This window comes from Myotis daubentonii, chromosome 11, assembly GCF_963259705.1.
Source record: "Myotis daubentonii chromosome 11, mMyoDau2.1, whole genome shotgun sequence".
Classification (NCBI taxonomy): Eukaryota; Metazoa; Chordata; class Mammalia; order Chiroptera; family Vespertilionidae; genus Myotis; species Myotis daubentonii.
Window position 1 is genome coordinate 37,679,469 of NC_081850.1, and position 18,435 is coordinate 37,697,903.

An 18,435-nucleotide genomic window follows, 5' to 3' on the forward strand; every position below is an offset into this window, starting at 1 on the left:
ATAAGGGAGGAAAGTCCATCCGATGCGGGGTGAGGGAGCTGCCAGCAGATGGGAGAGTCCTGAGCACCTACGATGGCTGGGTTTTTGTCCAGATGTACAGGATTTCCAGACAGGATTTCAGAAACTGCATCCCAAGGTTCTGGCAGTGTTCAGGGAGAAAATCACATCGTGGATGCAATGTAGTTCTAGGTCTTGAAACATAGAAGTTATGTGGACAAAGAAAGCTTAATCCAAACTGAAAAGTGTACATAATATTTAAAATTATCCCCCAACTTTGATGCTTTACGCTGATTATAGGGATTTTTGGAAAATGTGTGAGCTGTCTGATGTATCGGTCTGTACAATTTTAGGAAAGTTCCATTTGATAGTCTTTTTGTGAAAATGACTCAGATTTATCGTTCAGATATGCAGTCTTTCTGAACTAGTTTCTTCATCTATAAAATGGAGGTAATAACGTTACGATAAGAAATCAATAATGCAAATAATTTGACCAGGCACATAATAAGCACTTAGAACAATTACAGCAGAATTTAAGGCCATTTTATATAAACATATAAGTGCATAAGTGTATATCACAAATGAAATTATTACATTCAAGACTTTAAATGCTTAAAACCAATCTTTTTGTATTCAGGAAACACCTAAATTCCAAATTTTAAAGCCCTTCAGAAAAATACCGGCATTAACATGTCAGATCTTTTTGTTTAAAACTCTTGGTATTGTTTTCCTGTGGCTTTCCAGAAATATGGCCAGAACTACCAGGAAGGTAGAAATAATACTGTTAATTATCATTGCAATCATTTAAAATAATTTAATTGTGAAAAGAGGGCTGTTTCACTCCCTATTCTTTCAGAAAAGAAAGCTTAATCATAGGAATTTAAAGAGAAGCCCTTTTTTCATCCTTTATCAATATCCATCATTTCTTAAACCTCACATCTGTTGCTTTTTCTCTATAAGGAATGTTTAGGGCTTGCATACAGAAAAGTGATCAAAGTTTGGAAAACAGTGCAACACTAGCAAATAATGCTTTTCATTGTCAATCTATGAAAATCACTGTATTTTTAGTTTATAAAATTTTTAGTTTTGTTTTATGAATGATTCTATCTTGTTTGGCAATCATAACCCTTCCCCTTTCTTCCTTGTTTTGTCTTTCTATTCTATAAATGTTTATTCCTATGACATATACATATGGTATATGTTGTATATATATTATGATATACTAGAGGCCCAATGCACAAAATCCATGCAAGAGTAGGCCTTCCTTCCCTCAGCTGCTGGCACCAGCTTCCCTCTGGCACCGGGGACCCGGGCTTCCCTCCGGCCGCCTGCAGGCACCCAGGACCCATGCTTCCCTTGCAACCCTGGCTTCGTCTGGAAGGTCGTCCAGAAAGATGTCCAGAAGGACGTCTGGTCTAATTACCATATTATGCTTTTATTATTATAGATATGAGTGAGATATATCTTTTACTCAAGGGTATTACTAATATATATGATATATATAAAATATATCACTAATATGTTATAGAAATAAATGCATGTAAATATAATGTTATATATATGTATATGTTATATATATGTGTGTGTATATATATGTATATATATGTAATTCCCTCTACTTATCAAGAATTTGCCATGAAAATTAAGGGAAAAAATTAAGCTGGGAGAGATTTGAAAGAACAAGCAAAAATTTTTTAGTTCTTTTGGGCCTACTTCTATACTATTTATAATTTTCCTCATTTTATCTAATTTTTACAGATCATGAAACTTAGTTATAAAAATAAGTTACATGTATTACAAATCAAGGCACAATTGGAAAAAATAACCAGTGACTGCCACCCAGTAGTTAGCTTCAGTTGAGTTTTTGTTCTCTTTATTTGGGTAAAGGAACAACAATAAGCCCTTCTGTTTTATGGAGTCAGAGACTGAATTAACTCTGGAACAGTGATGGCCCTGTCAACATATCAGAGCCTGAGCACTGGCTGTTTCCCTCCTTCCCTAAACGCAGTTTTCTTTGAAAACCTGAAGAGGTCAGTTGGTGAAATGAAAAGGAAAGGTTTGGGGTCTCTTGGGGGAGGTGATAAAGACATAAATAACAACCAGATCTTGTATGTCACTGGTATTTCCAGAAGTACATTACGTTTCCTTGCAGGTCTGAGCCTCCCCGAAGGAGTTGTCATTATCCCCTCCCATTCCTAAACCAGAAACAAAAACTGTGTGTGTGTGTGTGTGTGTGTGTGTGTGTGTGTGTGTGTGTGTGTTCGTTCATATTCAGCAAGAGCTTGGGGCGGGGGTGGCAAGACATGTAAGGCAGGGCTATGGGTTAGTACCCTCTGAAGGGGGGTGGAGATAATATAGAGCCAAAAAGGATGATGGGAGAGTGGAGATGGTGAAGGGTTACTTTGGGGGAGAGGAGTTGGTTGGTTGTCCTATGTAAAGCTGACAGACTGGCCTAGACCCTAATCCCTTTTCTAAATGCTCCTAAATACCAACCTTGCAGTGAAACCTGACCCTTGGGCCCCATCTAGTTTGCATTTCAAACCTGTGCCCCTGACTCCATGTACCTGAGCTGGCAGAGTTCTGTGAAAATGTCTCCTGGGAACTCTGTAGGAGTGAGGCTTGGCTTTGGCCCTAACCCACCTCCACACTGCTGGGCAAGTAGAGTTAACCAGGTACGTGCTGGTCAATGGAGACTGCAGAAGAAAAATTAATAGAAGCTGGCTTGGCGTTACCTAGAAATAGGCCCACATACTAAGAAACAAGTAGTTGCAGGAGCCATGCCATTTACCTGGACCTGTGCTGCATTGAAAGGCACAGGGGGCAAAGCTGATATCTCTGTTTCTATGTCCTGTTACGATGTTGGATGTAATGGTGATGAGCGTGCACTTGGGGTTAACAGATCTGGGTTTAAGGGCCAGCTCTGTCACTTCCTCACCCTGTGGCCTTGAAAAAGCTTCTTTGTCTTTCTGAATCCGTTTCATCTTAGGTAAAGCAGGGTAATAGTTTTCCTTCCTTGTAGAGTTATTGTGAAGGCAAGTGCATATAAAGGAGAAAGCACCTCTAAAGTACTTAGTTCAGTGGTTCTCAACCTTCTGGCCCTTTAAATACAGTTCCTCATGTTGTGACCCAACCATAAAATTATTTTCGTTGCTACTTCATAACTGTCATGTTGCTACTGTTATGAATCGTAATGTAAATATCTGATAGGCAGGATGGTCTGAGGCGACTCCTGTGAAAGGGTCGTTTGACCGCCAAAGGGGTCGCAACCCACAGGTTGAGAACCGCTGACTTAGTTCAATGCCTGGATCACAATAAGCACTCGGAAAATGCCAGCCAGCTAGTAGAATGGTGACAAGGTTTCAATGTGCAACATTCATTTCTCCTAAAAAAGGGATGAAGCAGAGGTATGACAAGAAAACCCTTACCCTAATGTGAAAAGTCCCAGTTGTTTCTCCAGGGTCTGTAGTGCCCTTTCCAACCCTATAGTGTAAGACTCTAAAGGGACGGGTAGGCAGGCCCTTGTGCAGCTTCTCTGTGTCTCTCTCTGCCAAGGTGTGTTTCTCAACCCCCACCGCACCCCCAGAATTGTGTTTCTCCAAGAGTCCCCTGTCCCAATGAACAAACCAAGGAGTTCAGTTCTTATTTGTTATTGAAAAACAATTTAAAAATATATTTTTTATTGATTTCAAAAAAGAAGGGGGGGGGGGGGGAGAGAGAGAGAGAGAGAGACCAATGATGAGAGAGAATCATTGATCAGCTGCCTTCTGTATGCCCCCTACTGGGGATTGAGCCTGCATCCTGGGCATGTGCCCTGACCAGGAATTGAACCATGACCTCCTAGTTCAGTGATGGCGAACCTTTTGAGCTTGGCGTGTCAGCAATTTGAAAAACCCTAACTTAACTCTGGTGCCGTGTCACATATAGAAATTTTTTGATATTTGAAACCATAGTAAAACAAAGCCTTCTATTTTTGATATTTATTTTATATATTTAAATGCCATTTAACAAAGAAAAATCAACCAAAAAAATGAGTTCGCGTGTCTCCTCTGACACGCGTGTCATAGGTTCGCTATCACTGTGTTCATAGGTCAACGCTCAACCATTGAGCCACGCCAGCCAGCTTGAAAAATAATTTCTACTGTAATATGGGTGTAAAGTATTCTAAAGTACTATTTCAGATTTAAAAACTATCTAGAGAAGTGCATATTTTTGTTACAGTAAAGGGGAGTAAAGAAGATCTTTATTGGGTAGCTGATAAAGATAGATACAGTTTCTGCCCCCTGAGAGCTTACAATTTAACAAATAAAAACTCCACAGGATCAACATGGAGTCCAATTGTTTTAAATTTTCCACAGGGATTATTTTGTAAATGCAGTTTAACTTTAATTGGTATAAAATAATCAAGCATGGTTATTAGTGTGTGGCCATAAAAAATAAAATTATTAAGTTTAAGGCAAATAATACAATGAACACACAAAGAGGGGATCCTTCTCTAGTGATCAGGAAAATAAGAACGAAAAGAGCAAGTTTAGAAAAAGTGAACGGTATTAATGATACCAGTGTTGGTGAGTGTTTGATGACAAATGCATTCTTCTACTCTGTCGATGAGTATATAAATTGATGAAATCTCTTTTAGGAGACATTTTAGCAGTCCTTATCAAAGCATAAAGTGCATATCTTAAACTCAGCAATTCTTTTTCTAGGAATCTGTGCTGCAGAAATAAGGGTTTAGGATACATGAGCAAGGACACTCATTACAGCATTATATGCTATTAAAAACAGCGAAAGAATAAGATCCCTCATGCCTTCCAGTTAGAGAATCATTAAAACAGTTGTGCCATATACAACTATGAACCTCGGCATAACCATTAAAAATAATGGCTGTCTGTGGACATGGACATGGAAGGATATTGTGTGAAAAAAGTAAGCTGCAGTCCAGCCTTTGTAGTAGAGTCCAATATTTAATGTACAGACGTGTATATACATTTTCAATGGATAGAGAAAAAAGTCTAGGTCGCATACCAAACACATGACACTGGTTAACTCTAAAGAGCAAGACTGAGAAGGGTGCCTTTGTGTTTTACTTTCTATAGTTAAGAGTTACTTAACATTTTCTCAGTAACCACATGCTCGATTTAACTTTTTAAATTAAGCAAGGCTAGCTGCGTAGACATTTCTCTTTCATTTTGAGGTAGTTTTGAATCTGCATCACTTTTCAGATAAAAAGCATTTGGTTGTAAGTTCATAGGTTATATGCACTTGAAATATAGGTTCACTTATGTGTTGAAGCAAGAACCAGGATGATTGTGGCTTAAGCCAAGCTGAAGTTTGTTTTTCCCTCACATAACGGTGCAGAGGTAATTTACTTCCTCTGCAGAGTCATCAGGGGCCCAGGTTTCTCTCTTGTTTTTCTGTCGTCACAATGCACCGTTTCCAAACATGATCAAGGATGGCTGCTTCATTTGCACCCCTCACATCTGCAGAGAACACTCCCCTTCCTGTTAGGGGTGTGACCTTGGAGTTGGACACATCATTTCCGGTCACATCTCAGGGGTCAGAAATTACTCATGTGACGACACCTAGCTGCAAGAGAGCCCTGCAAAACACCCAATTAAAATCTCTATTGCTGTACAACAGGATTTCTCAGTATTGGCCTTACTGATACTTGGGGCTGGGTAATCCTTTGTTGGTGGGAGTTGGGGGCTGGGGGTGGGGTAGAGGGTACACTGTAGGCTGTAAACATCCCTGGCCTGTATTCAATAGATGTCAGCAGCATTCCCCAGTTGGGACATTCAAAATTGTCTCCAGATATTGCCAGACAAAACCAACCCTCATTGAGGACAACTGCTAAATAAGAAGGGTGACTAGATACTGAGGACAACCAGCAACATCCGCCATAAGCATTTTGTTATTCCTCCAGAACAGTGCTTAGCATCGACATATTATTTGAAAGTGAAAACTCCCTTGCAAGCAAATGCAGTACTATGTGAAATTTGTTTTATGATTCTAGAAGGATGAAAACTCAATCCTTATTTTTATCTGTTGAATTTAAATTTGTATTTGTATCAAGTAAATACTGTTTTTATTTGAATATACAAACAAATGAAACCTTTTCCCTGGTGTGTAGGAATAGTGTTAAGGATATTATGCTGTGCCACATTTAGGATGACTGTCTCAGCCTACACTGTAATGTCTCTAGAAGGCTAATATAATAGCACTTGCAATCCTGTTCTATCTTAAATCAAAAACTTCATTTGCAGTTGATGGCATATCTCTTTTTAAGGGCAATTAAGTGTGCATAATTTTCCACTGCTGAATACTCGAGTACAGTGTTTTCCTGTTAATGAGAAGTGTTTGCTTAATATGTTTTTCCATTTCAGTGAGAGGATGTGCTTCACCCCCACTCACATAAGTAGGTGGAGATCATTTCAAAGAAACCATGGATCACCTTTTCTTTGTTCTGCCTTTTCTATCACATTTAGAGAATCAAGTCTTCTTTCAAACAAGTGGATACAATGGGATCTTGTTTAAAAGGCTGCTTAGTAATAAGGAAAATTAAATATAAAGTGGATCTATCTTGGGCTTCTTCCAAGCTTGTTTTGTACCTAGTGGGTCAGAATGACCTTGTTTTGAGGCATTTTCACCATAGGTGGTCCATGCAGGCCCAGGGGAGGACATCATTATAATGGTATTGAAGTATTCTTAATTTTTGAAAATGTAAATATCTGAAGAAGTTGTATTAGGAAAGTAGTTGCCAGCCATAAAAGAAACGGAATACCCCAGAGTCATTTATGAAGTCACTCTTACTGGGAGAAGGGGGTAATCATGTCTAGCTGCCATGTGAGCAATGCCCGGCGAGACTAGTGGTAAAACCTGACCCAGGACAGTAAGCAGGAGACCAAATAGAATGGAGAAGACCAACATTGAAGTCATGGAGATCAGCATGTGCAGGCCAGGAATCACGAGGCAAGTGTAAGCGGGAAGGTTCGGCTGAAGTTCTGAGTTTGTGTAGAGGCGATAGGATCTGCGGTATGGTGAACGCAAAGACTTTCCACCAGAATTTGTGGCCCCTCTTCCATAGCAAAGCTGCGAAGCCAGCCCTCCTAGCATCTTGGTGAGGCCTGTGTGGCTCGTCCTTGCTAATGAGCTGTGAGTGGGTCTTTATCTAGAGCAGTGGTTCTCAACCTTGGCTGCACATTAGAATCACCTGAGAATCTTTTTAAAATCCTGATTTCTGGCCCTAACCGGTTTGGCTCAGTGGATAGAGTGTCGGCCTGCAGACTCAAGGGTCCCAGGTTCGATTCTGGTCAAGGGCATGTACCTTGGTTGCGGGCACATCCCCAGTAGGGTGTGTGCAGAAGGCAGCTGATCGATGTTTCTCTCTCATCAATGTTTCTAACTCTCTCTCCTTCTCCCCCTTCCTCTCTGTAAAAAAAAATCAATAAAATATATTTTTAAAAATCCTGATTTCTGAGCCTCATCCTCCAGAAATTCTGTTTCTTTGTTATTAATGTTGTGACCCCACCCCATAACAAAGAAACAGAATTTCTGGAGGATGAGGCCCAGAAATCAGGATTTTAAAAAGATTCCCAGGTGATTCTAATGTGCAGCGAAGGTTGAGAACCACTGATCTAGAGGGTCTGGACAGTAAATGGATGACACACTAAAACTGGGGGATTTGAAAAAAGTTTTTAAAAGGCACTGTTTGCAAAGATGTGGGAGAAGTATAAGGAAACTACAAGTGATAGTTCAATATCTGGGGTCAAAATGTTGGCCTGAGAGGTAAGGGAATGGTACAGTTTCTGGAACCCAAATAGGAGTTATCTGGAGAGGCTCACAAGAAAGGAGGACACACCGGTCTGAGTCAAACCCACCAGAAGAGAAGGAAAGGAGTAAACGCCTGATGTCACTCTCATACCTCCCTTTAAGCTGCTGTGGAGGTTCCCTTTGGCCCAACCCACCTGGAGGCCAGAGTTGGGAAGCCCTTAATGTGCAGGAGCTGCACAGGGAGTGTCCCAGGACACAGAGCAGACCTGGAGGAATGTCCTGCATTGTGACTCCTTGTATAGGTAGTAAGAAGTGGGAAGTGGCGTCCTTCACCATTACTGCTTCTCCTATCAGCAGCTGCACTTGGAGGACTTTGAAACCCTAGGGCAGTGGTCGGCAAACTCATTAGTCAACAGAGCCAAATATCAACAGTACGACCGTTGAAATTTCTTTTGAGAGGCAAATTTTTTAAACTTAAACTATATAGGTAGGTACATTGTTATTCACTTAATTAGGGTACTCCTAAGGCTTAGGAAGAGCCACACTCAAGGGGCCAAAGAGCCACATGTGGCTTGCGAGCCATGGTTTGCCGACCACGGCCCTAGAGGATACCACCACAAGCACGCAGGACACCACCCAACAGAGAAAAGCACTCCAATCAGGGACACCCGCAGTGGGCTGTTCCAGATTAATAAATAAATGTGTCCAGGGTGTGTTTTTTACAGAAGTTAGCGTTTGGTGATTTATTTATTGTAGTTAGCACTGGCAGGAATGGGATTGTAGAAAATCTTGAGCAAGCAAGGAATTTAGATTCATTTCTACAGAAAGTTGGAAAAACAGTGAAGGTTTTTACACTGGGAGATAGTATTTTTTTAAAAAGCCTGAAATGATGAGTCATGTGGCAGGTGGAATGGAACACAGTGAGCAGCTAACCAAAACCCCGTGTTCTGAGCAGGACCTGTGAATCAGTCTAGGACAGTAGAAACTGGAAGGCTGGAAGAATTTTAATCACATTGCAAGGTCAGGTGCCAGCCTGAATTTGGGGAAGGAGGTGATCTAAGTCTAGTTTAGTGATCACCCCGAGTCAATGAAGGAGCTTAGTTGTGAGAGATGGAGACTGAAAAGGAATGTTGGGGAGTTAATATGTCAGGAGTAACTCCCGTAGGGTGGAGTGTGGAGAGAAGGTCTGTCCATCATGGCCAGCCTAGGAAAGAGGGCTTCGGTGAGACCACTCCCGAGTGTGATATATGTTCACTGGAGCCTGAGGGGTGCAATAGACAGTAGTATTTCCTGGGAAATTGGAAGAACGAGAGAATTGTCTATCAGCTTCTCTGGTCACCCTCAGAGCAAGGTCAGGGGGAGTTTGGGGTTGGGTATTGCTCGTTGATTCCCAGAGTTTCAGGATAATGACCTGTGACCAGTTGAGGGCACAGAGATGGAGATTAGCTGTTATGTGGTCATCTCTGAGGAACTACCAGCCAGGGATGTGTTCTCCTCGAAAGGTGAGGACACAGCTGCCGCTTGTAGGTACAACTGCAGCTCTGTGACGTCATCGCACAGAGAAAGAGTGGATACACGTGGAGTGCCTGAGACATCTTAACTGTATTTTTCCAGTAAAACCTTGCCTGCTCCCTTCAGCAGGCAGGCAGGAAAGAGAAAGAAGCCCCCAGCCCTTCCCACTGCTGGTGGCCAGCTTGTGCCAGGCCAGCTGTGGCTGTGGCAGGGAGGGGGAGATGGCTCCCCCCAGGATATTTAAAGTTTTTGCTTTAAATGGACTAGACCAGCGGTTCTCAACCTGTGGATCGCGACCCCTTTGGCGGTCGAACGACCCTTTCACAGGGGTCACCTAAGACCATCCTGCATATTAGATATTTACATTACAATTCATAACAGTAGCAACATTACAGTTATGAAGCAGCAACGAAAATAATTTTATGGTTGGGTCACAACATGAGGAACTGTATTTAAAGGGCCAGCGAAGGTTGAGAACCACTGGACTAGACAAACCAAATCCCTACACGAGACCATTTTGAATGATCTGAGACTAGAAATAAGCAGAAGACCTTTTATTCTTGGAGTCACCAGAAGGGTCATAGACCTTCCCTAAATGCCATCCTAGGAAAGGGGATGATCTAAGCCCGGAATAAATTTAGAGGGACAGCTACAGGGGATAAAAAGATGAACAAATCCCAAACATGCCTTTGTTATCCCTCAAAATGTCTTCATAAACATAGTAATAGCACCTTCATTGGAGGATATTTCTTTTCTTACCTATAACACAACATTTAGAAGCTCTGAGAAGCACAAGCTTGAAAGTAAAAATCACCCAATATCACACTGCGCAGAGATAACTATTGCAGTTAACTGTATTTCCTTCCTGTTTTGTTTTCCTCTGCAGATGTGTACAAATACACTTGTGAGTTTGTGTTCTTCACATTTTATTTTATATCCTACTTTTTTAACTTAATATTTTTAAATATATAGAACAATTGTTCAAATGAAGCCATAATTTGACGTTTGTCAAATATTTTAGAAATAGACTTGGACTTAATCTATGAATCAATGATGCGAATGAGAGGAAAAATAGTGAATTTAACGCCTAGGTTGAGATATTCCATCAAGTTGTAGGTAACATTCATATTATCAAATGAAACAGTCACTTGTTGAGACAGTTATCACAACTTTCTTCAAATTTCTTCTGGTTTTTCTGGAGCCATGTTTTCCCACCCTTGCAGTCATTCCTAAGTCCCCAAAGGTTCTCCTTTCTCTGTCTAATCCCAAAATGTTGACCTTGCTCAGGGCCCTTTGAGAACTCCCCTCTCTCCTTAGGTTACTTACCCAGCCCTTTGATTTTCATACCATTTATATGCTGAAAACACTCAAGTTCAAAATGTCAGCCCAAACCTCCATTCTAAGCTCCAGACTTGTATCTTGGCATCTCCATTTGGATGTCTTGTTGGCATCGCAAGTGGAACGCTTACCAGTAATTTTCCCCTCAAAACTGTGTTCCTCCTTCAGTCTCCTTAACTCGGTAAAGCAACCTCAATCCTCTCAATTGCTCACGGAAAAAACCAGGAAGCATTTTAGTGCTTTTCTAGCCCTCATTTCTAGCTCATAGTAAGTCCTGTGTTTCTTCTTGCAAAATACAGGGTGTCCTCCCAAAAACGTATACATGCTTTCTTTTCAGATTTAACCCATTGGAATTAATAGTTATTCCAAGTGTGTATACATTTTTGGGACACCCTGTATATCTCACATTCAACTCTTCTGTCCACCTTCCTATTCATCCCCCTACTCTCAGCCACCCACATCTCAATATGAACCACTGTCTCCTAATCGCTTTCCCTCATAGATTCCCTCCAATCTGTTCTCCATGCAATAGCCAAATTAGAATGCTGCTCCCTTATTGAAATACATCAAACCCTGAACATGGCCTCTGAGGCTCAGATCTAGATCTTCCTGTCTTTCCAGCCTTCTATTCTGATGTTCTCCCACCATAGTTCACCCACAATGGTTTGCTTTCCGGTTGCTGAACTGCTGCTTCTCTCTGCCTCACAATCAATTCCCCTAGCCTTCTAATGTGATTCTCAATTCCTTGAGGGCAAGGACTCTAGACAGGTCACTTCTGTACCCCCAGTTTGTGGAAGAATGCCTGGCACATGATGGGTACACAGCCAGCCTTTTTTGTTATGACCTGTCTGTTGGCTCATACTCACCTTTCAAGTCTCAGCCTGCATATCACCCCTCGGGTAGACCTCTCCTAACTCTTCCATTCTAAAGTGGATCTCCACCCTTGTGAGCTCAGTTACATCTCCCTGTTGCTTACATCACTGACAGCAAATGTCATTATGCATGCATATCCTTGTTTGTTTAATATCTCTTTCCCCCACAAGACTTAGGCACTCCCATGAGAGCAAGGACAATGTTCTTTTTTTTTTTTTGACTCATGCTTTCCCTAACACATAGCACAATGCCTAGCTCACAGAAAATTCTCAGAATGAACAGCATCTGAGTGAATGGAGTTCTGAGGGGAGCCCTTCTCTTTGTTTGGGGCAACACTGGAAAAAATGCTGGAGTCAATCTTGAAATAGAGGAGTGTAGTGCACAGAATAATGGAGCCCAAAGAGGTCTGTGTCCTAATCCCTAGAACCTGTGACTATATTACCTCACATGGTTAAAAGGGAATTTGCAGGTGTATTCAGTTAAGGATCTTGAGCTGGAGATAATGATCCAGGATAATCCAGGTGGGCCCAATGGAATCACAAGGGTCCGTATAAGAGGGAGGCAGGAAGGTTAGAGTCAGAAAATGAGGTGTGTTCACGAAAGTAGAGCTGAGAGGGAGAAAAAGAGAGGAGGAGAGATCGAATGAGATTAAGAGAGAGTGAGACAGATTTGAAGATGCTGCTGGCCTTGAAGGTGGAGGAAGAAGCCACAAGCCCAGAAATGCAGCCGGCCTCTAGAAGCTGGAAAAGGCGAAGGAATGGATCCTCCTCCAGAGCCTCAAAAAGAATCTGCCCTACCAGCATCTCGATTTTAGGACCTCCAACCGCCCAAACTGTAAGATAATAAGTGCATGTTGTTTGAAGACACTAAGTAATCTGTTACCGCAGCCATAAGAAACTAATACAGGGAGGGACCAGAGAAAAGGTCCAAGGAACCTGAAGGCGAGATGTGGTCCTGCATCTTTTTTAGAAGGATTAGGCTTGCCTCCTGGCAAACTATCTCATTTCCATCATCCTACAACCAGTTTCATGCCGTCGATTCCTCTTTCTTTTTCCCTGAGTTCCATCCTTGGGACAAATAAGAAGTCTGTGCCTTCTTTCTTGAGTATAAGTTCAGAGACAGGAGGGAGAACCTGGAGCTGGACTTGAACCATGGAAATGAGGGACAGGGGTGGGTGTTCCCTGGCTGGACAAGGATTGCCTTCTCTTGCTTTTAAGAGGTGTCACCGAACCCCTTTTTATGGCCTAGTCTAAGGTGCCTTGTCAATGGACTTCTCTAATTTAGAATTAGACTCTCTAGGCCTGTGGTTTGGGGAAAATGAGCTTTCTGAGAAAAAGAGAAAACACTAGATTCCCTTTTGGGGAAGATACACACAAGCAGAAATTTTCATATGCAGTTATTAGGGGTTCATGGACTTGTAAGTTCAAAGGATAGAGGTGACTAAGCAGGACAGATTGACCGTGGCCATTTCAGGTGATGTCAACAAGTGTTTACTTAAAAAAACCATCTTTTTATATTGGATGCAGGAGTCATGGGAGGTAAGGAGGAAGTAATATTATAAGATGGGCTTCCGTGTTGAGCTAAGGGGTTTGGACTTAATGCTGCAGGGAGGATACTAGGGAGGGTTTCAAGCAAGGTAGCGACACAATTTTATCTTTTACTTTTGAAAAAAGCCACTCTGGCAGCATACCTATTGGCTTATTATAATCTCGTAATTAGGGATGAAACACCATGGGGGTGAAAAAATGCTGTTGACATGAAATATTTTAATACTTCCTTTTACAGCCAGCCAGTGTTATCAGATGGCATATTAAGTGATCTAATTTCATAGACATTGTGCTGCAGAAAGCAGTTTCCTGTAACTAATGTAAGGTCATTTAAACTGACTGTTGTCAGGATCATTGCTTCCCTAATAGCGGGTGTGCGTAGACGGTTAGTGTTATTGTGACTATCATCATCATCTCCTCTTTCAAGTATTTCTCAGCTTCAATCAGATTCATCTCCAGCTGAGAAAATTCAGACAGCTGAAGCAGTGTGCAGTGGGAGAGCACTGACTTGAGGCCTCCCAGGTCAGAGGACCGTTCCCAGTTCTGTCACACACGAGAGAAGGAATTTAGATCAAGTTAATCTCCCAAAGCCACAGTTTCTTTATCCATAAAATGAGCATTATAAACCCTACTTCTATAACAACTGTGATCAAATGCAATCATTAAAAAATATAGTGCTTTGAAAAATAGACTACATTACACACATGCAAGCTGACATTCATTTTCCTCTTAGAATTACCATCATCCATGAACAAGTTTGGGTTAGGAAAGAGGATCTACGGAAGTAAATGTTTATGGTTTGCTTTTGTGATATTATATGGTTTTCTCTTGAAGTATCAAGTGTCTTAGAGGTTTTTCTAATATCCAAGCTTGTTGCCTCCACTTAGCCCTTGAAAAGTCCTGAACCAAAAATAGACTGTCTTGCTATGTTCTGAAATCTAGCGCTATATGTTATAAGGGAGTCAAAGGACCCCTTTGAGAAGATGACCCCATCTCAGTTCTCTGAGAGCCTATGCAAAGCCATGCAGAGAAAATTGGGAGGGCTGAGCGTGTGTGAAGCTGTTGACTCCCTAAGGACTTGCTGGCCTGCTGGAGGGTATCCCTGAGAAAAGAGGAGAGGGCTAGTGGCTCAGAGTTTGCAGGGAAAGAACTGCTGGTTCTAAAGGAGCAACCACCTGCAGTACGCAGAAGGTTCTCGGTCATCATCATGACTTACTAATCTGCTAATCAGAGACACTCCAGGCAGCGGCGGTTCGGTTTTAGTTCTAAAGCACGTCTTGCTCAGGAGAGGCTGTGGTAGGAAATACTGCAGCCTCGCCCACCTGCCCGCCTCGGGGAAATGTCAGGTGATGGGACCTTTACTCCTCTGACTCAAGAAACCACATGCGCAATGAGCACAGCCAGACACTGCCTTCAAGTAGGCAAGATGCTTTTTAATGACGCCCAAATGCACCAATGCTTAAGCATTTACTTTTACACAGATGGGGAGAAGGAAACTTCCAGGTGCCGTTCCTCCTGTGGCAGCGAAATACCTTCTTGTGTTCATACCTCCCTGTGTTACTAGCAGTGACATTAACGGTGGTGTTCATGCTGGTTTACCGGGTGGCTTACAGGTTTTCCTTGGACTTCCCTGTGGTTGCATATGATTCGAAGCAAATAAAGTATTTTTATCCCTACTTCATCAAAAGGAATGGCTTCACCACGCTGCTACCTTTGCTGAGGTCAAGCAGCTAGACTTTAAGGAGAACTTCGACTTTGATTCTAGGCTCATTTTGGAAAAAAAACACACACAACAAAACGATGTATAAACAGTGTGGGCTTTGCATCCAGACTCCACCACACACTAGCAATGCAAACGGGGCGAGTCGCTTAACCTTGCTGGCCTTAAATCTCCCACCTGTAACATGGTGTGGTAGTTGCTAATTTGCAAGGTCCTTGAAAGGGTTAAGTGAGTTCAGAGGTTCTGACAGGCTGCAGTGCGCCTGTGTATAACTTGAAGTCCAGAGCCAGACTCCCCAGGTCTGAGTCCCACCTCCACCTCTGCACTGTGAGACCTAGTATAAGTGACTAACCCTCTCTGAGCCAGTAAAATGGAGATGATAATAGTACCTACTTCAGAGGGTCATTGTGAGGGTAAAAGACTTCATCTAACCAAAAGCACTTAAAACAGTGCCTGCCCCTTAGTAAACACTGTGTAAGTATGTGCTATGATTGTGATAGATTGTGATGACAATTGTGGTTATCCATCAAGTGTCCGGCACAAATGGTTGATGAAAAAGTATTAACTGTTGTTGTTTTTTGCAATTCCTATTACTTGTCCCATCAGAGCATTTGAATTTTAAGGAGCCTGAAGGGAAAAGCAATTGTATTACAAGTCTATTTTTTTTGTTTGTTTTAACTAAACAGATGTCAACAGGGTCCTTTCCAAAATCTTATTCCTTCCGGAACTCAGAATCTGATCTTATACCACAGGAGAAAGGCGGTTTTCTCTCTCAATGCCCCTTAAAGCAAGAACAGATTCCTGAGCCTCACCCCACACCTTCTCGGTGAGAAATTCTGGGGCTGCACCCACCAGTCTGGTTTTGGTTTTGGTTTGGTTTTCAATGCCCATTGACTGTTTTTGTAAGTCTACTTTTTGGAGTAGTGTAAGTTCACAGAAAAATGGAGAGGAGGGTACAGAGATTTCCCATCTACCTTCTGCACATGCACAGACTCCCCCACTATCAACACCCCCCCCCCACCAAAAGGGCTCATTGGTTACAATTGATCACCCAAAGTCCCTACTTTATACTATGGTTTGCTCTTGGGTTGTACATTCTGTGGGTTCAGACCAATGTATACTGATATGTATCCACCATATGGCATCACACAGAGTATTTTCCTGGCCCTGAAAATCCTCTCTGTTCTGCCTAATCATCCCTCCCTTCCCCCACCCCCTGGCAACCACTGATCTTTTTACTGTCTCCATGGTTTTGCCTTCTGTCTGTTTTAACAAGCGTTCCAGTGAATCTCATGTTTTCTAAAGTTTGAAAACACAAGATATAGACTCCTACAACCTTGACTACTTTCTATTGCTGGGGGTGGTGGGGGCATCAACAAAGACTTGGCTACTCCATCTGTTTGGCAGGTGTTCTGGCCCAAGAAGTGTTAAATGACTGAATTAAGCAGAAATAGAGAGTCAGGTGGGGCGTGGGGAGGGGAAAGCAAACTTGGAGAGCGTGTGAGGCTATTGATAGGTCTGGAACAGAACGTTTTGGAGTTGGGTCGTCTGGAAAGTACTGATGTCACATCTTGTGCTGTATTGCTGGAGTGATGGATAGGAGGAGAGATGCCTTTTGAATTTTTATGAGAGCTTAAAATGAAAATCATGTCAGCCTTCAGAAGTCAGAGCTGTTGGTACAAAAGGTCACCCGTGCCAATTGGTGGCATGGCACAGCTCAGCGAGGGAGTATTAAAATAGCAAACTTTTTTCTTTTGTTTTCTTTTTTTTTTTTTAAAGCACCAGTTGCACTATGGTTTGAGTCTCAGTCTTTTGCCATCTTGCTGTCCCCAGGATCTTAAGTAAAAAGACAAGTGAAAAGGGAAAACCACCAAGACAGTTTTCCATCTCCTGCGGGGAGGAGGGAAGGTAGTTGGTTGTTGTCCTCAGACTTAGGGCTATGGACTATTTGTGGTGGAGGAAGAAAACAATTAAATGGTGACTTCATGGGAAAGTGATAGTGGGGTGACTAAGCGGGACAGATTGATCGTGGCCATTTCCGGTGACGTCAGCATTTATTGGGGACCTAAGCCCTGTGCTAGATGTGGTTTGTCTGGGGTTCAGCCTTGGGTGACTGAGGCTTCTAGTGCCTTAGAAAAAGAAACCAGTCTTGGCGGTGGGGTGGGAAGGTTGTACAGTGATGGCGAACATATGACACGCGTGTCAGAGGTGACACGCGAACTCATTTTTTTGGTTGATTTTTCTTTGTTAAATGGCATTTAAATATATAAAATAAATATCAAAAATATAAGTCTTTGTTTTACTATGGTTGCAAATATCAAAAAATTTCTATATGTGACATGGCACCAGAGTTAAGTTAGGGTTTTTCAAAATGCTGACACGCGGAGCTCAAAAGGTTCGCCATCACTGCTGTAAGATAGTAGATTTGGTTTGTATATACTGGATGTGTGATGATAGAACAGCATCCAAATAGACTTAAAGGGCCTGAGAGTCATATGCATTGAGACAGTTTTTGAAGCCATTAAGAATGGATTGATTATCTACATAATTAAGGAAATCTGAGGATCAATAATCAAACCTTTAGGGAGGCTGCAATTATAGCGAATAGAATATGAGAAGTCAGTGAAGGAATGAGCCCACCAGAAAAGGTAAAAGTTGTCCCCAGACCATGTTCTGGCATAGAAATCAAGAGGATACACTTTTTTTCAAGAAGAGAGATAGGTTCTTTGTTAAAAGTGTGAAGAAATAAAAACAAAGCATGTGTGTGTGTGGGGCGGGGGGGAGTTGCTAAGTAAAAATGTTAACTCAAAAAGAAAGTATTGTTTTACAAAACAGATGATTTGTTATATTCACTTGAGTCAGGGTTTCTTAACCTCAGCACTGTTGATGGTTGGGCTGGATAATTCCTTGTGATGAGAAGCTGTCCTGTGCATTATAGCATGTTTAGTAACATCCCTGGCCTCTACCCACTGGATGCCAGTAGTAAAACTACCATCACCAGTTATGACAATCAGAAAATGTCTTCAGACAATGCCAGATATTCTTGGTTGAGAACCACTGATTTAAGTATTAATTTAGCTCCCTCTGTATACATAGTACTACATTAAGCACTGCAAGGCATAGAAATATGATACCCTTTCACCATTAAGAAGAATGCATTCAAATATTCTTCTATATCTCCTATTATGCTGATTATAATTATATATACATATAATAATATACACACATGTATATATACATATGTGACAATAATTCCCAAGTTAACATTATGTCAATTTAATTATGGAATGATATTGGAAAAGTGGTACTTTGGAAAGACTGGTGACCCAATGCTATGTGTTTCATCACAGATCAGTGTAGGAATTTTGATTGTGGATCCATATCAATGTCAATATTAGTAAGCAGTTTACAAATTAAATTTTGTGTATTTCTAAAACTCAAATTACTTTTTTGTTCTCTCACTTTTTATGAGATAAATATTCTTCCTGATCCATAGGTACGTTATAGAACTTCTGAATTTAAAAAATTATGAGTGTACCATTTATCTTTTGGTAGAAATTATGGTGCTACCTACTGAAAGTGTTCTGGCAAGTTTCAAAGTTCTCAATAAAAGAAAGATGGGACTATAATTTGACTTTAAAAATATTGGTAGGAGCCCTAACTGGTTTGGCTCAGTGGATA

General features: G+C 41.5%; 1 protein-coding gene across 12 annotated transcripts in view; it reads left to right on the forward strand.

Moving 5' to 3' along the window:
• PIP5K1B (phosphatidylinositol-4-phosphate 5-kinase type 1 beta) overlaps positions 1-18,435 on the forward strand; it is a 288,346-nt gene that overhangs the window by 135,594 nt on the left and 134,317 nt on the right. The window lies entirely within an intron of this gene.